This window comes from Schistocerca gregaria, chromosome 6 (genome assembly GCF_023897955.1).
Source record: "Schistocerca gregaria isolate iqSchGreg1 chromosome 6, iqSchGreg1.2, whole genome shotgun sequence".
Taxonomy (NCBI): domain Eukaryota; kingdom Metazoa; phylum Arthropoda; class Insecta; order Orthoptera; family Acrididae; genus Schistocerca; species Schistocerca gregaria.
Window position 1 is genome coordinate 57248680 of NC_064925.1, and position 9946 is coordinate 57258625.

Sequence of the window (9946 nt, forward strand, 5' to 3'; positions counted from 1 at the left end):
CACCCACTTGTTCACTTGTTGGAAAAAACAAAATCATTTTACATTCTGCAACAAGAAGCTACAATTCGAGAGACTGTTGTTGATTTGGTACACAATGGTCGATCCCATTTTACTAGTGCAATGATAAATCATGCTGGCGTTTACGAAACGTAAAAACAAATTCTCAAAGCACGCTTTGTAACAGAACCTACGTCCTGACATCTCACATTTTCGCTCCATAACTCGCCCTTACCAATCTGTATGTAAAATTACTGCCAACCAGCAGACCATCGTTCGCTGTACGAGCAGATTCTTGTGTTTTAGTTTCGTATGCATCTCAGAATAGGCTCTTCCACGCAATCTAATCACATGTCGGGAAAAATACTATCATTTATAGGTTCCACAACGCGTTATAATTAAATTGATGGATACTTTATAATTGGAGGTTATGAAGTGTGAAATAACACAGGACTTGCAGTAATACATATTTTTAAACAGCTAATCGTTACCTTAATAATAAAAACTGGCATGATTCCATGAAAATAGATATCGTCGATTTCTATAAGTTTTATGAGCAAAATCGGCGAAGTTTGAGGGCATTCTGCATGTTCAAATTACAAATTTGTTGTTACGAATAAGTGAACAAATGACGTGAAATGCTGTATTCTGTAATGTTATTACACTAGTCTGAAATGGTTTTAATATGCATGTGTACGACAATTTATTTCCAGACACTAATTTGCATGCTAGGGGTGCTCTCAAAGCATCTACTTTTTTCCATCAAACTGAATGAAATCACTAAAGATACAATTATTTTTCATAGTTGAAATTCCCGTTTTTTTCACTCCAACGAAACTTACGAAATAACAAGGACATTCTGCAGTAATCGCTAGTTTTCGCAGCAAAACAGTGGACGTTTTTCTTCCATTTTACCCATTGTGGACATGTATAGGAGATGTAAGATAAGTAAATAAATCTGTCAGATGTATCGCTATTGTATTCCGACCTATACAGTTTGGACATCTATAACTGGCGGTAGTACTGTAGTTTTTTTCTTTTTTTTCACGTCGTCGGATGTGGTAAAGTAACGGGAGGCAGGGAGAAAGATGTCAACTGTATACTGCAGTCGAACGTCAAAGAATGCTTCGGTGCCGTTCTATATTGGTAATTCAGTCATCTAAAAAGAATGTAATGCTCTCATGCATGACAATCTATAATTTGAATACAAAGCACGCTCTCAAAATACACCGATTTTGTTCACTAATCTAAAAGAAAATTGGCTGCTCCTGTTTACGTGCCAGCCTTTCTGGCCGAGCAGTTCTAGGCGCTACATTCTGGAACCGCGCGACCGCTACGGTCACAGATTCGAATCCTGCCTCGGGCATGGATGTGTGATGTCGTTAGGTTAGTTAGGTTCAAGTAGTTGTCAGTTCTAGGGGACTGATGAACTCAGATGTTAAGTCCCATAGTGCTCAGAGCCATTTGGACCTATTTACGTGGAAAAAGGACTGGTTTTTCTTGTTGTCGTTGTTGTGTTGCAATGCAATAGACGCTCGCTTATAGGAGGTGCGTTGATGTCAAATGCACAGCTACACTGGAATGTGTTCCCTCGCAGAATGGCGCCAGGGGACAGAATTGGTCGCGGCAGAGGGGGTGCAGCGCAGGTGCACTTTTAGACAAGCAACGTGTGGTTGGTGTAGCTGTGTCATTTACTAGTATATCGCTCACTGACTGTCTGGACCGCCTCATGCTGTGCTGCAGTGGCTGGTCGAAGGCTCTGCATGCCGGGGTGGGTTGCACAGCAGCAGAAAGAAGCGGTAGCAGCTACCCGTTTCCCAACCAGCGGACATTATAAAAAGGAAACTGGAGAGGTATCCAAAATATTGTTGTTCTTCCAGGGAACAAGTCTTCGTGAGAATATGTTTAACAGCCTGTGGAAAGCCTCCTGTTCTTGAGTCTTTTGGCCGTGTGTGACAGATTTCCGCAGGCAGGAGGCAGGGTATCAGTGCCACCAGATGGATCTCTTTGTGGACCATCAGCAACAGAATAGAACATGGGGAGGTAACTCTGGCTCTAAGCTAGTTATTTTGTGACGGCACATCGAACATCTGCCTGTCCTCTCTCCTGGTGTGATCTTTTGGTGTCAGTTTTTGTGGTAGTTGTGTTATATCACATTTTTCTCAATTTCCAATACAGGTGTTTCATTATGACACTTTGTTTACGAGTGCGGGATTTTTTTTCATGTGCAATTAGAATAGTGAAGCATTTTTCTTCAGTTGTGGTAGCACTTCAGTCATGGTTAGCTGCCCTATCCCTTCTTACTATGTACAGGTTATATAGCAACTACACGAAGGGAATCTCTCAGGGGCAGTGGAATAGTACGAAGTTGTCGAGAAATAAAGAGAGCACCGTTTACTTGAATTTCGAGTATCCTGGCTGCAGTTTGTTTGTCTAGCAATAGCAGGAGACATCTGCAGCGAACTCCTGCGCCAAACAGTGATAAAGTTCTCAGCTGTTCGCTGAAAGGTAATACACTTATTAAATTCAACTCTGTCCGATGGCAACATCTCATCACTCGAACACATTTGCCACCACAAATAAAGTTAGTACCTTCCATTCCAGCCGTTTTCGTGCACTTTGTTGGTGAAGAGTTGTGGTAGAGTTTTAGTATGTCTGCCACTAATGTTGAGTGAGTGATCGTGTGATTTTTTTTTTCTAGCAGGGTAACACCAGTTATATAACACCGTCAATTTTTGACCGGTATTGCGATTTTAGGCAGTCCTTGTGTAGCGCTATGCATAGAGATTTGTAATTAGGTCCTATCTTTATGATTAATTACTAAGCAGGACCGGTATTCACTAAAGTTTTCCACCCCAGATAAATAAAGTACGCCAACCTAACCTTTCTCTCCTGCAGTTAGACAGTTTCCCTGTGTCAGGGGCTGTACTTGGGCTTTCCACCAAGATGGGGCAGGGTTTGAGGCTCAGGATGGGTACAGCCATTTTGAATGCCCCATCAATTTCTGGATGGGGGTGGGGGTTGGGATGTCAGAAAAGCATTTGAGGAAAGAAATTCCCGCCATTATTGAAATAGCTACAATTTTAAGAATTTACCGGCACACAGTTTTAATCTGCCAGGAAGTTTCATATCAGCGCACACTCCGCTGCAGAGTGAAAATCTCATTCTGGTAATCCCAATGTTGTTATCTGGAGGTAGGTGTGTGAGGGTAATTAAATGAACACTTGATTAATCTGGTATCAAAGTGATATGAAAACTGGCGTGGTACCGCCACTACCTCACTACTGGCTACCGGCTCACAATGACCAGGAAACCAGGGTTCGAGTTCCGGTCGGGCGCAGATTCCCATTGTCGTCCTTCCATTAGTGCAGCTGATGGTTGTTCATATTCGCAACTGCAAGTACCTTTCATGTATTTAAGAAATATCTCTATGGCGCACTCAGAATCCTAACGAGTCCATCAACAGTATAATCTGGCCAGAATACCAAAGACAGTGTTTGTACTAGTTAGTACAATGCATTTCGGTATCTTTGATGCAGTGACAACGTTGTATGAAGGAAATATTGTAAGGTGTGAAGTCTTGAAAAGACTGCTACAAACTATTGGTTGTTTGACAGTCACAGAAATGTTAAATTTCGGTAACGAAACCGTTACAGCATCAGAGAGAGCTATTAGAGGACCTTGGAAGCAAGGCAAGACAATGCAGACAAGTAGGTGCAAGATGAGATGGATCTGGAATTCATTGACGACTTTAATGACTGTTTCCCATAAGCCATATCTTTAAGACTTTGTTGAAACTTGCAGGATGCGCTACTCTCAGTAGCGTAGGAAATATTGTAAGGTGTGAAGTCTTGAAAAGACTGCTACAAACTATTGGTTGTTTGACAGTCACAGAAATGTTAAATTTCGGTAACGAAACCGTTACAGCATCAGAGAGAGCTATTAGAGGACCTTGGAAGCAAGGCAAGACAATGCAGACAAGTAGGTGCAAGATGAGATGGATCTGGAATTCATTGACGACTTTAATGACTGTTTCCCATAAGCCATATCTTTAAGACTTTGTTGAAACTTGCAGGATGCGCTACTCTCAGTAGCGTACACATTTTACACAGGGGTTTTCCTATTTTATAAATCTCTAATACATTTGAGCCTTACTACACAGAAAAAGTAGACAGTTTCTTGTTTTGAAGTCCACTTTATACAAAAATAATTATTATATTAAAACTAATCAATATTTGTAGAAATCCTTCTGTTATAGTGGTCAGAAATGTGCAACCTACAAGACATATTTTTTTACAACTTTTTATTCCCAATAGTTTCTTAAAAAAAAGTACTTTTCATATGAATTAATTTTACATTATTTTAGATAAGCAGTTACCAGCCTGCCCGGACCCCACTAAGAAAAAGTCTAGGAGTATTCGGGATGAAGATGATGCAGAGCACGCTCTAATAATCTACATTTAGGTTGCTGGTGCTTTCGCGGAATTATTTCGTGCGATTATTGAAGTGAGTACTTCAGCAAGGATATGGTCGACTTTCTTCGCCATATCCGAGATTGTGCTGTATCGACAAATAACTTGACATCGACCTCGCCTTTAAGTCTACCCTTTCTTCTCTCTTCTGCTACGTTGAAAGTGGTGAACGTAGAACTATCGCTCATTTCCCATTTTTATTCACCTTTGGGTGCCTCCATATAGCCCGTGATAACTTACGGAACTATACCTACGTTGAAAGGACCAATCTTTGCGTACATTGTCTCTATCAGTTGGCGTCATTTTATTCGGCTTTCCACTTTCGCTGGCTGTTGTTATACGCATTGATTGACAGTCAAAACCAACTTTTATCCGCAGCGAGATACAGGACTTGTGAATGACTGCTTCGCTGACTCAATCCCAGCACATCTGATAGGAATACGCTGCACAACTTGGTCTTAGACTCTTTTCAGAAACTGCACAGTGAAATTAATGAACCATTTCAGTTGAAGCGGGAAGCGTACGTACCTGGAAGCACTCACTTAGTTTCTCACACAAGATCACTTTACACATAATATAATTAAATTTAACATCTGAGTACAAAAACTAGATTACTTTTGATAAACATTGCCAAGACAAAATCTGATTGTCTGTTAAATCTATCGTTTGATATGCACGAGTGTAATATTCCACTCAATTTTTATGTTGGCAAAGTTTGTTTCTTAAGATTTTAACATTTCTGCTACCTCAACTCGGTAAATTGTTGCCTTATAAACATGATTTGCACGCGCACAGCACCGTCACCCTCTAAGCGTCTCCGTTTCGTATTACGAATCACTAAATTGTCCAGCCAAAGCCAATAGTATAGGAAATATTACGTGATTTTAGAGTGATGTCTCCTTTATGAGCCGGCCGCGGTGGTCTCGCGGTTCTAGGCGCGCAGTCCGGAACCTTGCGACTGCTACGGTCGCAGGTTCGAATCCTGCCTCGGGCATGGATGTGTGTGATGTCCTTAGGTTAGTTAGGTTTAAGTAGTTCTAAGTTCTAGGGGACTAATAACCACAGCAGTTGATTCCCATAGTGCTGAGAGCCATTTGAACCATTTTCCTTTATGACGTATAGCTCGTTTGGCGCTCTTATAACGGCGCCAGGAGCCCCTGGCTAAAAAGAACCTTCTTCAACCGAGGTTGGGCAGTGTGATCATGGGGCCGAAATACGAAGTCGTGCTCACAGAATTTTTGTGCGGCAGATTATGTTGGCAATACTGGCGTCAGTCAACTTGGGGATTCCACTTTCTACTATCAGTTTCGTTCTAAATGTGAACTTAACATTAGTAATACGCAAAGTTTTTCATTTAATTTATTAACTGACAACACAATGAAATAACCTCTAAAGATGTAAAGAGGGAAGACCACGAGCTATAAAGTTTAAAAGATAAGTGTATTCGCGACAGTTGAGGATTTGGCGATCGGTGTGTTTGGTTTAGTTGGAGCTAAAAATACTAGCCAATAAACGTTAGAAAGAGCCCAGTGGGATACGACAGAATTTTATCAAGTTCACAGATCATCACTTATTTACGTCTCTAGATGAAAATCACTGGTTACAACTGATGCACATAGTCGCAAAGTGTTAAAAGAACAAAGTGAAAGTCATTTTATATCTAGAAGAGTGGAACCAGTACGGTTAATGCCATTCTTCAGCTACAGAGGTGACGCTGGAATACTGAACCGAGATAACTGAGGCCACTTAATAAAGACTATTGTCTGTTTCATGCCTACCTTACCCAGTAAACAGCAAGGGCATCGCACCCGCGCCACTTCTTCGAAGAGCCACAGCTCCACGAATTGCGAGATACGCTCCGCTCCTCCAAGTATGCGATCGGTGCTCCACACACTGTTTGTATCCATAGAACACCCGACGACAATTTGCACCGACGCACAGAAGTGATTCCGACGGGCGCTTCGAATGTGTACTGCTTTTGCGATTCGGCACGCGAGGGTAAGAAACGGATAATCGTTGTACACTGTTGGAATACTGCGTGCAGGACACGCACTGACGGAGCCACGATAAACAGTGTGACTTCTGGCAGCTTGTTTGCCCTTGACAAGAGAACAATGGGCCTGGTGTAACCGGAAAATCAAACGGACATGAAGAGGTTGCTCCCATGACTGCCACATTTCCCTCGCCAACAAGCAACCCAGTTCCCAATATTTAATCCTACAGTGGCGACGCTTCTGTTATCAAACACTTTCGCTATTGCCAACACCAAAATATTTAAAGACGAACCGAGGGAAAGGATACAAGTCCGTCGCTGTTTTCGGTCAAAAATGCGCATCGTTGTCGGCGTACGCCACTCAGTGACCTGTGTCTAAACTGCATAACGAACTCTGAGAGCACCGTATTTTGTTTCTTGCTTAACTGCAACGACCAAGGATTATCGTTGGAACTGGAAACCAAATATTTTCCTTTTTTGCGGCCAGATGAGCTTATCGACTCCATTGTTTCAGATATCTGGAGCGGAAATAAATGAACTGAACTAACTGAAAACAACTACAACAAACAGTGAGCATTGTGTAGTGTCATGTTTGCTCTGGACATTCACAGAATGGTCAGAAACCTGATACTGCCTAACTTCACTCGTGTTTCACTGACTCATTCTGTTGTCGTCTGCCGGCCAGAGTGGCGGTGAGGTTCTAGGCGCTACAGTCTGGAACCGAGCGACCGCTACGGTCGCAGGTTCGAATCCTGCCTCGGGCATGGATGTGTGTGATGTCTTTAGGTTAGTTAGGTTTAATTAGTTCTAAGTTCTAGGGGACTGATGACCTCAGAAGTTAAGTCGCATAGTGCTCATAGCCATTTGAGCCATTTTTTGTCGTCGTGCTAAACAACGCCATGAGATGCAGTAGAAATCGATCGACTAGTTAATATATTTTCCAAAACCTTAAATACAGATAATTCGTAAAATTTAAGGTCCTCAATAATACAGATACTTCTTGAACAATGCTGACATCGCATGCATATACATGTCTGCCCGATAGTAAAAATTACGAATGAATTAAGCACGCACTCAATTAGTACAAGTTGATATTAAAATCATCGCTTAACAGAAATTAGGCTAGCACTCAATGTTACAGAGACAAAAACCTACAAATGAGCCACTGTATGGCTTTGAACAGAACATCGAATATCGAGATTTCAGGCTCATTATTTACCCTGATAGGTACTATATGAGGTTTCGACAACAGATATTCATGTACAAGGTAACAGGTACGGATTTCGAGAACAATGATTCAGATTCTTCTGAATGTTTGGTCACACCTATGTCAGCAGCTATTGGCCTAATTTTGTCTGTGCGATTTCTGCAGCATGGGTATGTAGGTGCAGAAGGATATTCCCACTTTTTTTACCCTCAAAGGTGACTGTTTTTGTTTACTAATCAGGTTCTTTCCGACTGTATGGCGTCTTCTTTTTGAATGTCTACATTTCAAACTTTTCCAACGTTTATTTTGTACTGTCTCCTCAACTAACTAATGCAGTGAGCGCTCAGCTACGAACTACTCTCTTCTGCTAGAAGGAAGTCAGTACCAAGACTAAGTTATCTGTGCACCGTTCAATCTTTCGACCAACTTTGTTGTATGGGTGGATTCAGGTCACCTTATCAATAAGGTTGAGGTTACGTATATGAAAGTAGCTAGGATGATTGCAGGTACTAGTAGATGGGAACAATGGCAGGAGGGTGTCCACAATGAGGAAATCAAAGAAAAACTGGGAATGAACTCTATAGATGTAGCAGTCAGGGGCCGGCCGCGGTGGTCTAGCGGTTCTAGGCGCTCAGTCCGGAACCGCGCGACTGCTTCGGTCGCAGGTTCGAATCCTGCCTCGGGCATGGATGTGTGTGTTGTCCTTACTTTAGTTAGGTTTAAGTAGTTCTAAGTTCTAGGGGACTGACGACCACAGCTGTTAAGTCCCATAGTGCTCAGTACCACTTGAACCACTTGAGCCACTTTGCAGTCAGGGCGAACAGGCTTAGATGGTGGGGTCATGTTACACGCATGGGAGAAGCAAAGTTACCCAAGAGACTCATAGGTTCAGCAGTAGAGGGTAGGAGGAGTCGGGGTAGACCAAGGAGAAGATACCTGGATTCGGTTCAGAATGATTTTGAAGCAATAGGCTTAACATCAGAAGAGGCATCAATGTTAGCACTGAATAGGAGATCATAGAGGAATTTTATAAGGGGGACTATGCTCCAGACTGAACACTGAAAGGCATAATCAGTCTTAAATGATGATGATGATGATGATGATGTCTCCTCAGCCAAAGCTGTGACCATTCGTATCGCTCTTCCTTGCATACGTCCGAGGTCCCGCGTTAGTCTTAGTATGCATACACTTAAGCCTGAATTCGAGTGTGGTCTTTACAAATGTTTTGAAACGTATCTCTTGCAGAAAAACTACTGAAGTCTGCGAGTATTCTGCCAATGAATCGTAGCCTGACATTTCCTTTACCCACACCAGAAACCATGCCATCGTTTCTCTTCCTATCTATATAAGTTGTTGTTACTTGCAAGTATTTGAACGACACAACTGTCTCCTGGTGTAATTAACTAATCAGGTACTTATATCAATCATATACTTTTTACGTGAAAAGTGGGGAAAGAAGGCAACCGAAGGCATGTGTGTTGTTACACATGGATGCTGAAAATTAGGTTGACTGAAAAATAATAGAAGATATTCGCCGCAGAATCGGTAAAAGAAAGGACAGAACGGTAAGTATGCGGAATAACTTCCATAGTAATACAGAGAGCCGTAGAGAGTAAAAAAAAAGGTAAGGGAACGCAGATTGAAATACAATCAACAAATTATGGAGGGCGTTGGGTGTAAGTGTTTCTCGGGGACGAAAACGTTGGCACAGAAGAAGAATTCGTGGCTGATCTCATCAAAGCAGTCAGAAGGATGGCAAAAAAAGCTGAAATTGGCAAATGTGTGCGTGGCAGGCAATAGGGTGTATCTGGTTTGCAATGGGTATGGAAAAAAAGACAGTACACCAGGAGGTGTTCTCAGGCCTCTTACCGAGAACGCGTTAGTGTAAGTGAGAACTACGTTTAACGATGGATACACTCTGAAGATAACAGTAACGCCTAGCTTTTGTATAATTTGCTACAATACAGATTGCTCAGCATACTTGAAGAAATACAACTGACACGGGAAATGTTTATACAAGACAAGGGCCAACTTGAAAACTGCAATAACAGAACGCAGCATATCGTTCTCAATGGAGAGAAGTCTACCGAAGTAAGAGTGATTTCAGGTGTGCCGCAGGGGAGTGTCGTAGTACCGATATATATGACCTTGTGGATAACATCGGAAGCTCACTTAGGCTTTTTGCAGATGATGCTGTAGTATATCGAGAGGTTGTAACAATGGAAAACTGTACTGAAATGCACGAGGATGTGCTACGAATTGACGCATGGTGCAGGG

The 9946-nt window shown here is 42.1% G+C and overlaps 1 protein-coding gene across 1 annotated transcript in view; it reads right to left on the minus strand.

Annotated features, from left to right (window-relative positions):
* LOC126277924 (protein croquemort-like) overlaps positions 1 to 6545 on the minus strand; it is a 705530-nt gene extending 698985 nt beyond the window's left edge. Inside the window, exon 1 of the mRNA XM_049977497.1 lies at positions 6253 to 6545. The gene's annotated coding sequence lies outside the window, so the exon portion shown is untranslated. The remainder of the gene's footprint in view (positions 1 to 6252) is intronic.
* Positions 6546 to 9946: the final 3401 nt, after the last annotated feature.